Source organism: Mobula birostris, chromosome 5, assembly GCF_030028105.1.
Source record: "Mobula birostris isolate sMobBir1 chromosome 5, sMobBir1.hap1, whole genome shotgun sequence".
Classification (NCBI taxonomy): domain Eukaryota; kingdom Metazoa; phylum Chordata; class Chondrichthyes; order Myliobatiformes; family Myliobatidae; genus Mobula; species Mobula birostris.
The window spans coordinates 64,687,636-64,699,451 of record NC_092374.1 but is presented as its reverse complement, the minus strand read 5'-3'; the positions used below and the strand labels follow the sequence as shown (position 1 = coordinate 64,699,451).

Here is an 11,816-nt window from a genome sequence, read left to right as displayed (position 1 = left end):
ACCTCTAGTTATAGTCTCTCCCAACCTCAGTGGAAAAGGTCTGCTTGCATTTACCCCATCTAAACCTATCATAATTTTGTGTACCTCCAAATCTCCCCTTAGGGAATAAAATCCTAACCCATTCGGTCTTCCCCAATAACACAGGTCTACAAGTCCTGACAAAACCCTTGTAAATTTTCTCTATACCTTTTCAATCTTATTGATTGTTTTCCTGTAGGTAGGTGCTACATATTAGGCCTCACAAACATCTTGTATAACATTCCATCTCCTGCACTCACTACCTTGATTTATGAAGGTCAAACTGCCAAAAATTCTCTTTATGACCCTATCTACCCATGACACCACTTTCAATTAATTATGTTTTATTCTCAGATCCCTCCATTCTCCCACACTCCTCAATGCCCTAGCATTCACTGTGTAAGTGCAACACCACATTTGTCTGCATTAAATTCCATTCTGGCATTTTTCCAGCTGGTCCAGATGCTGCTGAAAGCTTTGATAGCCTTCCTCACTGTCCACTGTGCCCCCGTGTAATCTGCAAATTTACAGATTATGTTTACTTTATCATCTAGATCAATGATATACAATAGATGTCAAATAAAAAATAGAACCTGCACCGATTCCTGTGGCACCCCATTAGTCACAGGCCTCCACTCAGAGAGACAACCATCTACTACCATAAAATATAGGAGCAAAATTAAGCCATTTGGCCCATCGAGTTCACTCCACCATTTCTTCATGGCTCACCTCCGTTCTGCCTTCACCCTGTAACCTTACTAATCGAGAAACTTATCAACTTCCATCTTAAATATACTTATGACCTGGTCTCCGCAGCTGCCTGTGGCAAAGAATTCCACAGATTCATCACATCTGGCTAGAGCGATTCCTCCTCATCACCATTCTAAATGGGCTTCCATCTATTCGGAGGCTGTGCCCTCTGTTCCCAGACTCCCCTTCCATAGGAAACACTTGATCCACATCCACTCTATATAGGCCTTTCAACATTCAATAGGTTTCAGGGGGGTCTCTCATTCTTAGTTCTGGCGCGTAAAAGCCCAGTGCCATTAATGACTCACATGATAAGCCTTTCATTCCCGGAATCATTATTGTGAACCCTCTCAAATGTCAGCACATCCTTTCTTAAATGAGTCCAGATCTGTGCACAGTACTCCAAGTGAGGCCTCATCAGTGCCTTTTGAAGTTTCAGCATTACACATTTTTATATTCTAGTCCTCTCAATGAATGCTAACATTGCATTCACCTTCCTCATCACCAACTCATCCTGCAAATTAACCTTTAGGGAATCCTGCACATGGACTCCAGAGTCCCTTTGGGTTTTTAAGCTTTCTCTCCATTTAGAAATTAGTCCATGCTTAGTCCATCCCTTGTCCATCCCTTCTACCAAAGTGCATGATCATACACTTCCAGACACTGCATTCCATGTTTTTTTTGTAGACTTTTTCATACTTTGTCAATGGTGTTTCCAAACCAGACCATGATACAAGCAGTCAGGGTACCCTCTACTGTGCATCTGTAGAAGTTAGCCAAGTTGACTACAGCTCTGCCTTTAATACCATCATTACAAATAAACTGATTCCTAAGCTCCGGAACCTGGGCCTTAGCACTCAGATCTGCAGCTGGATCTTCAACTTCCTCACAGACAGGACACAAGCTGTAAAAATAGGGGACAAGCTCTCCTCTACAATCACTCTGAGCACCGGTGCCCCACAAGGCTGTGTACTCAGTCCCCTGCTGTACTCACTGTACACCCATGATTGTGTAGCCAAGTTTCCATCAACTCAATATAAGTTTGCTGATGACACAACAATTGTAGGCCGTATCTCGGTAATGATGAGTTCGAGTACAGAGAGGAAATTAAGAACCTGGTGGCATGGTGCGAAGACAATAACCTATCCCTCTACGTCAGCAAGACAAAGGAATTGGTCGTTGACTACAGAAGGAGTAGTAGACCGCACGACCCAATTTACATTGGTGGTGTGCAAGTGGAACAGGTCAAAAGCTTTAAGTTCCTCGGGGTCAATATCACAAATGACCTGACTTGGTCCAACCAAGCTGAGTCCACTGCCAAGGAGGCCCACCAGCGCCTTTAATTCCTGAGAAAACTAAAGAAATTTGGCCCGTCCTCTAAAACCCTCGCTAATTTTTATAGATGCACTGTAGAAAGCATTCTTCTAGGGTGCATCACAACCTGGTATGGAAGTTGTCCTGTCCAAGACTGGAAGAAGCTGTAGAAGATCGTGAACACGGCACAGCACATCACACAAACCAATCTTCCATCCTTGGACTCACTTTACATCGCATGCTGTCGGAGCAGTGCTGCCAGGATAACCAAGGATGTGACCCACCCAGCCAACACACTTTTTGTCCCTTTTCCCTCTGGGAGAAGGCTCAGGAGCTTGAAGACTCGTACGGCCAGACTTGGGAACAGCTTCTTTCCAACTGTGATAAAACTGCTGAACAGATCCTGACCCGGATCTGGGCTGTACCCTCCAAATATCTGGACCTGCATCTCAGTTTTTTTGCACTTCCTTACTTTCCATTTTTATATTTTCTATTTATGATTTATAATTTAAATTTTTAATATTTACTATCGATTTGTAATCCAGGGAATGGGAAGCACAAAATCAAAAATATCGCTATGATGATTGTACATTCTAGTATCAATTGGTGACAATAAAGTATAAAGTATAGTTGTTAGCACATGCTGAATCTGTGCAGACTTCTAAGAAAACAGAGGTGCTGTTTTGCCTTCTTTGTAATGGCACCTACATGCTGGTCCCAGGACAGATCGTCTGATATGATAATGCCAAGGAACTTAAAGTTACTGACCCTTCCACCTCCAATCCCACTCAGCCACTTTTTAATGAAATTCTACTTTTATATGTTTGATCATATTCTGCAGTTGTTATGATGGGATTTAAACACTATTTGTGCAGTTTTTTTCTCTTTTGCACACTGGTTAGACAGTTGGTGTGGTGTTTCATCGATTCTACTTTGATTATTATTCTGTTATGGATTTATTGAGTATGCCCTCAAGATCATGAATCAGGGTTGTATATGGTGAGATATGTGTACTTTGAACTTTAAACTTTCAAGCTAGTAAAGTGGCTTTACTAGCTTGAAACTTTACTCTTTCAAGCTAGTAAAGTGGCTGGTAGTTAAATTATTATTTTCTATCTTCATATCATGCACAGATGCAACATGGCAAAGGAAGTGAAAGGAAAGTGAGAGATGTGGAATAACGTGGGAACTTGGAGTGAGGGTTACCAACAGTCCTGTATGACAAGACCACCTGTGTTTGAAATCTCACACAGTCACATATTAACATAAGATGTCGACTTTCCTGTGAAACGAACAGAGCAGGTGAAACTAAAAATGCTCAAGCCAGCCACATTTCTTGAAAAGAGCAGACACTAATTACATGATTCTGTTTCCCCTGAATTATGTGTCCCACAATGATGGTGGGGACTGGAATTGCTGTGAGATCAACTGCTCAAGATTTGGTATGATTTCAACTTTCCCTATTGCCAGTTGTGGGTGCCCACCCTATGCTGGACCTGGATACTCAAGCAGGAACAGAGCCCTCTCCTGTTGTCAGGCTTGACACCATAGACACAAGCAAATAGGAGCAGGAGCAAGCCTCTTGTTCTGAATTGTGGATTTGACTCAACAGCTGAGAGTAATCCCTGTGTTCCCACGTGTTTTATTAATGACTACTTACCCTCATTCTGGCTAAAGTGGGAGAAAGTTTGAACGTATCATCTTGTATCATTTAATGTTCCATATAAATGCTGGAATTGAACACATTCAATCTAATTGCTGCAGCAACAGATTCCTCCATTACCACATTTTTATTTAATGACATAAACCTGGGTAGTACAGTGATACAGTTAGAGCTGCTGCCTCAAAGTTCTAGTGAGCTCAGTTCAATCCTGTCTTCTGGTGTTGTCCAAATGGAGTTTGTTTTCTATAGTAACCAATATCATACCACTCTGCAGCAAAAGATTTTCAGCTCCTCAGACAATGTTAAAGAACTGGAGCTGCAACGCAATGACCTATGGCTCTTAAGGGAAACTGAGGAGATGACAGATACGAGTTAGAGAGAGATAGTTATCCCTAGGTGGCTGTCAGGAGAGGGAAGGGAAATGGGCAGCTGGTACAGAGTACGCCTGTAGCCATTCCCCTCAGTAACAAGTCTACTGTTTCGGATAATGGGGGCGGGAGTGGAAATGACCTACCAGGGAGAGCTGCAGCGACCAGATCTTGGACACCAAGTCTGGCACTGTACCTCAGAAGGGAAGGGGCCAGGAGAGGGAAGCAGTGGTGATAGGCGAGTGTGTTGGGACCCCTACTTTTTACACGGTATGTCAATGATTTGGCTGGTGAAATTGACGGCTTTGAGGCCAGGTTTGCAGATGATACAAAGATAAGAGGAGGGGCTGTAGAACAACTTGGACAGATTAAGAGAATGGTCAAGGAGGTGACAGATGGAATACAGTGTCAGGAGGTGCATGGTCATGCACTTTGTAGAAGCATACTATTTTCTAAACAGCAAGAATTTTTTTTTTTTTTTTTTAAAAACGAGGTGCAAAGAGATTTGGGAGTCCTCGTCTTTGCAGGTTGAATCAATGGAGAGAAAGGTAAATGCAATGTTAGCATTCATTTTAGAACTAGAATATAAAAACAAGGATGTAACGATCAAACTGTATAAAGCACTAGTGAGTTCTCACTTGGAGTATTGGGAGCAATTTTGGGCCCCTTATTTAAGAAAGGATGTGCTGACATTGGAGGAAGTTCAGAGGAGGTTTGTGAGGATAATTCCAGGAAAGAAAGGGTTAGCACATGAGCAGCGATTGAAGGCTATGGGCCTGTACTTCTGGAATTTAGAAGAATCAGGGGAGTCTCACTGAAACCTATCAAATGCTGAAAGGCCTAGATGAAATGGATGTGAAGAGGAGGTTTCCTTTGGTAGGTCAGTATAGGACCAGAGGGCACAGCCTCAGAATAGAGGGATATCCATTTATAACAGAGACGAGGAGGAATTTCTTTAGTCAAAGGGTGATGAATCTGTGGAATTCACTGCCACAGGCAGCTGTAGAGGCTAGATCACTGGGTGCATTTAAGGGGGGCATGAAAAGTTATGAGGAGAAGGCAGGAGAATGGGGTTGAGAGGGAAATAGAACGGCCATGACGAAATGGTGGAGCAGACCCAGTGGGGTGAATGACCCAATTCTATTCCTATGTCTAGATGTGGTCTTGTGCCATGTATTACTCTGTAAACACGCTGTAATTCTTTCATTGAACAATCATGATAACATTAGCAATAATGAAACCAAAGAAATATAGAGCAAATCAAGTCATAATGTATGTCATTAAATATTATTACTAGCTAGAAAAGTGCTTTAAAAATATATGGGAGAATTTTTATGAAATCAGGTTTTCCTAAGTCAGTTTGTTCCTAACCTGAGCAGCTCCAGTCCATTCTCAAATTAGAATGGTTGAATGGTTCAATACTGGAGAATATATCTTCAGGGATTTATTACACTACAATCTGCCCCTTATGTGAGTATAAAGGATCTCATTGTGGGGGCGGGGGGGGGGTGGCAGAGGAGCTGGATTTAGTACAAAGCTTTCCATGACCTCAGGATGTGCCTGAGAGTTTTAAAGCCATTATTGTTGTAACATGGTCACCAGTGGCATAAAGCAAGATCTCATAAATATCAATGTGATACGATCTGGTGTTTTTAATAGTGCTGAAAGATGACTATGTTTCAAAATGCAGGAGATTTCCTAATATCTTGGCCAACCCACAGCCATCAAAATGGATTATTGTCCATTGGACAAAAAACATTTTGGGATGTTCCAAGGACATGAAAGGGGATTATATGAAAGCATCCTTTCCTCCTGGCATAGCTCTAATTTGCCAAGCTAAATATAAATAGGTCATGTGCTTGTGACCCCTGACACTTGCTTGTTGCTTACACTGGATCTTCTCAGGTAGGATGACTTACAGTCAGCTTTTTGCAGGACAAAAATAAGATTTTCTATAAAATGTATTATATTAAAATTATTATTATATAAAAGTTGTTATAATATCATAATTATAAAAAACTGTTAGGCAAATGGTGGCAAAATGTTCCACCTTAAAGGGCAACTTTTTGTTTCACTCTAGTCAAACTGCATGACTAATTACAGTTGTATTGAATAGATGGGTAACACCTATTATCCAAAGTGTTCCCATCTGTCTCCTGCAATAGACACTTAATGTCTTCTCTCCACAGAGATGGGTTCAACCATCTGCGGTGACAGAGGCACTGTTGTGCTCCCCCCACCCCTGACACATAGCTGCTATGCACAGACCACGTGAGATCTTTGGTGATGTGTATGCCACAGAACATAAAGCTGTTCACCCTCTCAACCCCTGATCCATTGATGCCTGTCTCCATTCCTCTTGAAGTCCACAACCAGCTCCTTTGTTTTTATGACATTGAGGGAGAGGTTGTTTTCTTGACACCACTGTGTCAGGGTGATGACTTCTTCTCTGTAGGCTGCCTCATTATTATTTGAGATTAGGCCAATCAATGTATTATCATCAGCAAATTTTATTAGCATATTGGAGGTGTGGGTAGTGACACAGTCATGGGTATAGAGATAAAGGAGAGGGCTTGGAGTCAACTCTTGATTAATCAAAACCTTAATTGTATGTTACCTCTTCCTAGAGATGCTGCCTGGCCTGCTGCATTCACCAGCAACTTTGATGTGTGTTAATTGTATGTTATATTTGATTTCTTAACACTAATATACTAACCCTATCAAATTATACCATTATAAATTAACTCTCCTCCTATTTGCCCTTTTCCCATGGCCGAACGTTTTGCAGGAAGAGTTTTGAGATTTTCACTGTCCCTTGTGTGAAGATATGCTTCCAAACATAATGAGTTGCATCTTAAAATAATGCTGCTTTGTTCTGGGTTCCACCACCAGAAGTTATAGGACTTCCTTTAATTATCTGAAATCATCACTTGTACATAACACTGAAGGGAATTCAAGCTCGCATATGAAATAAAATAATTAAAATATTCAGCAGAACTGATTGGGAAATGGTTTTGGGGAAACTCAAATTCAGGTGTATGCCTCAATTTTATGAAATTTGACAGTCTTTTTTTGCAAACAGCTCTGATATTGAGTTAATAACATCAAATTACTTTTTAAATTTTAAATCAGATTGGTGCATTTTCATTAACCAAGACCTTTACAGGTCTCGAGTTAGACCATGGCTGAAAATGAATGACAGAATAAATAGTCTCCTGTTCCTTTCTACTTGTGTTCTTCTTAATTTAATCCTATTAGTTCTGGAATGATTAGACTGCACGTATCTTTATAAATACACAGTGAACAATTGAATCCAGTCCCCTAAATAAACCAAAGATTTACATAACTGTTACATAGCCATTAAAGTTTCCACAATTGGTGGAAATTGTGGTGTATTTAATTTTTAATATTTGAGTCATTGTAAATACATTGTTTGATTAAGCATTCTTTGTTTACATACAGTAGTTCATTGTGAGTTATACGTAAAAGTATGTGACTGCCACCACATCATAAAGTGTGCACCTTACTAAAAGTAAAACAGAGTGCAGACATGTTTATCCCTGGGTTTCCGAGTTTTCTTTGAATTAGTTTTTATATTTTGGAGTTGCAAAACATAACAGAGACAACATGGTACTTAACATGACACAGAATGTCAATTTGAAATTAAATAAAGAGAAATGTGAGTTTGGTGTTTAGACACTAACTTTCATAGAGATGTCATATCTGAAGAAGGAGTGAAGCCTGGCCCAAGAAAGATGACAGTCATTGAAAACTTGGCGAGGCCCAAAACAAAGAGGTGAGACGTTTCTTGGGGATGGTGACTTACCTGGCCAAGTTCATCCCTCGACTGTCTAGTGCATCAGCACCACTTAGGTCACTCCTTGAGCGGCAAAATGAGTGGATTTGTCACAAGCAAGAAGAGCATTTCCAGATGCTGAAGAGAGACCTAACTGAAGTTTTATGATCCAGAAAGGTGTACTAGGATCTCAGCTGATGGGTCCCGGTACAGCCTTAGAGCAGTACTACTGCAGCAGCATGATGACCCATGGCAACCTGTGGCCGATGCATCAAGGGCTTTAACAAGTGTGGAAGCCAACTACGCACAGATAGAGAAAGAGATTCTCACCAGCACACGTATCCATGCAAAAGGTTCCATCAGTACCTCTACTGCATGAGGATACAGTGCTGTTGACAAGGCTGCAGAAATATGACATGAAGATGATCTACACACCTGGAAAATATATGTTTGCTGCTGATGTGTTATCTCGAGAAATCAACAAGAAAAGAGTGGCCAAGAGATTAATGCTGACAAATAGGCCTCTGTTGACATGGTTGTCATCTCTGTCAATGTCTCCTGACAGAATAGAGTAGATTAGGAAAGCAGCAGGGACAGATGAAACAATGGAAGTACTCAAGGAGACAATACAGAAAGGATGGTCAGCAACTAAGGATGACTGTCCATTGTGTATTCAGGATTAATGGGCATGCAGAGCTGAACTGTCAAGTAATGGAAGATATGGTCTTTAAAGGGTTTGTGATTCCAGTGTCGCTATGCAAGGGAAAGCTCCAGAAGATACATGAGGGGCTTCTTGATGAAGAAAAATGTAAATGTAGTGCTCATGCAGCAAACAGAACCGCTTACTCCACATCTGTGCGAGGTGGGCCGTACTTCAAAATTGGAATGGATTTGTTTGATGGTAATGGGAAGAGTCATATTGTTGTAACAGACTACTTCTCCCAATTTCCCAAAGGTTACAACACTGCGAGCAAAGCAGACATCACCTTCCTGAAAGCCATGTTTGAGGTGTGGAGTTCCATGTGAAGTGGTATCAGACAGTGGTCCACAATTTGAGCTGTGAACTTAAGTCCTTTGCCAATGATTTGAGGGCCTCACATGTAACTATATAACCGTATAACTAAGCCCACAGCACCCAAAATCTAATGGCCTAGCAGAGAGTTTGGTCAAGGTAGTGAAGGGCCTCATGAAAAAGGCGCTTGATGGACAAGAGGATTTTCACAAAAGTCTAACAATTTATAGAAGTGTGCCACTGCAGAATGGCCTTTCACCTGCCCAAATTCTGGTAGGTTGACAGATACACACTAACCTTCCAGTGCATCGAAACCTGTTGACTCCTAAAGGAGTACACAAGGTCAAATTGGCTAAAGTGAAAGGAAAAGAAAAACAAACAGTATCACAACAAAACTGCGAAAAGCCCACCAGTCCTGAAGCCTGGATATCAAGTAAGAGTCCAAGTTCACGATTCTGGTCCATGCAAGGATATGTGCAAGGGGAAGTTGCTCCATATTCTTACCAGATCCAGAAGGAACAAGGGCCACCTTAGAGAAGGAACAACCACAAGCTGCAACCCAACACATCACCGGTCAGTACACCACAGGGGCCAGCAAATGTAAAATAAATGAGCATGCTGACCAGAGTTCCCAGAAAGACAAACATTAAAAAGTCAAATGCATGCAATACACCTGCGGAAACAAATAGCAGACAAAAAAGGATCATTAAACCACCTCAGAGACTGATTGAAAGTTGATAAGAAGAGGGACACGAAGAACTTCAGTTCCCAGTGGGCAGTGCAGGCAGTTCACCCGGAGCTGGAAGCTTCGATGATGAGCTGGTCACATGCTCAGTGTTGAACAGAGTTCAGTAATAAAAATGTTCTAGTGTTTACCCATGTCAAGTTTGTCTTTATTAAAAACAATCATAACAAGTTAAATCGATCAAATCCCTGGTTATAATACTCATTTATGTGAGCAAAGGGTTGGCAGCTGAATAATTTTTCAAGGCACTGTAGATGACTAGAGAACAACAAGTTGCATATTTGAGCTGAGATGCATTGTGTATTGAGTTGGAGTTTATATCTAAGCAGGGGGGGGCGAGTGTTGTGTATTTAATATTTCAGTAATATTTGAGTAATATTATAAATATATTGTTTGATTAAGCATCCTTTGTTTAATAATTCCTTACGGGTTATATGTGAAAGTATGTGAATGGCATACGTCCTTACGTCACCTCATTAAAAGTAAAATGAAGAGTGGCCATGTATATCCTTAGGCTCCCATGTTTTTCTTTCAATTAGTTTTCTTTTTTGGAGTTATAAAACATAACAGAAATGTCCTTCCTTAGTGTTGTTCATCATCTGGGAGTTGGCACTCTTCTTGGAAAATATGGCATTGAAGCTGATTGAGAATTTGGTTTCTCCTTAGCGTTAACAACCTGGACTGTTCGTACGTGGGTAAGAAATGCAGTGAAATGGTTGGTAACTCAGCACTGTGAATAATGAACCCAAGCAATTGTAATTCCGGGTGATTACTTGAATCACAAAGCCATAGCAGGCCACAGAACAAATGCTGATAAATGGGATTAGCATTGATGGACACTTAATGATCAGTAACATGATGGGCCAAAGGGCCTGTTTCTGTGCTGTAGGACTCCATTTCTGTGAGAAGCAAATGGAACGTTTATAGCAGGTGGTGGACAACACACACAGTTTAATTCTATGTAAATTTTCCACAAGAGTTTACAGAAGTATTGGATAATTGCACTTGGTTTATTACTGCCAGTGAACAATTTGTCTTGCATGCTGTTCATACAGATCAAATCATTACAATGAGGTGGTACAGAGCAATCAGCAACAGAAAGCAGAATAAAGTGTAACAGCTACAGAGGAAGTTCAGAACAGGAAGGCAGTAAGGCGCAAGATCATAATGAGCTAGATTGTGAGGTTAAGCATCCATTTTATCATACTAGGGAGCCATTCAATATTCATGTAACAGCAGGATAGAAACTGTCCCTGAGCCTAATGGTGTGTGCTTACAGGTTTTTATTTTCTGCCCAATGGATGGGGGAGGAGAGAGAATATGCAGGGTGAGTGGATGCTTTGATTATGTTGTCTGCTTTGCTGAGGCAGCGAGAAGTGCAGACAGAGTCCATCAACGGTAGGCTGGTTTCCACGATGTGCTGAGCCCCGTCCACAACTCTCTGCAGTTACTCACGGTCATGGGCAGAGCATTTGCCGTACCACCAAGCCGCGATGCTTCCAGATGCTTTCTATGGTGTATTGAAAAAAAAAATTGTAAGGGTCGACAAGAACAGTCTAATTTTCTTTAGCCTCTTGGGAAAGTAGAGGCATCGGTGAGCTTTCTTGGCCACGGCACCCACATGATTGGACAAGGAGAGGCTGTTGATGATGTTCACTCCGAGGAACTTGAGGCTTTCATCCCCCTCAACATCAGCACCGTTGTTGTAGACAGACGTATGTGCACTGCACCCCTCCCCCATCTTCCTGAAGTCAATCACCAGCTCCTTTAATCTGCTGACTTTGAGGGAAGGGTTGTTGTCATGACACCCTTTTACTAGTCTCTCTATCTCCTTCCTGTCCTCCAACTTATCGTTATCTGAGATGCCGTCGACTATCATGGTATCATCTACAAACTTGAAAATGGAGTTGGAGAAGAATCTGGCCACACAGCTACGAGTGTATAGGGAGTAGCATAGGGACTGAGGACGCAACCATCTGGGGCAGCAGGGTTTAGAATAACCACGGTGGAGGTATTCCTACCTATCCTTACTGGCTGCAGTCTGTTGGTCAAGAAGTTGAGGATCCAGTTGCAAAGGTCTCGGAGTTTGGTGGTGAGTATTGTGTGACCGCGGTACCCCATGATGACCTTCATCATGGGAAGTAGAACGA

General features: G+C 41.5%; 1 protein-coding gene across 1 annotated transcript in view; it reads right to left on the bottom strand.

The window, feature by feature from the left end:
* LOC140197757 (uncharacterized protein KIAA1958) overlaps positions 1–11,816 on the bottom strand; it is a 169,653-nt gene that overhangs the window by 6,943 nt on the left and 150,894 nt on the right. The window lies entirely within an intron of this gene.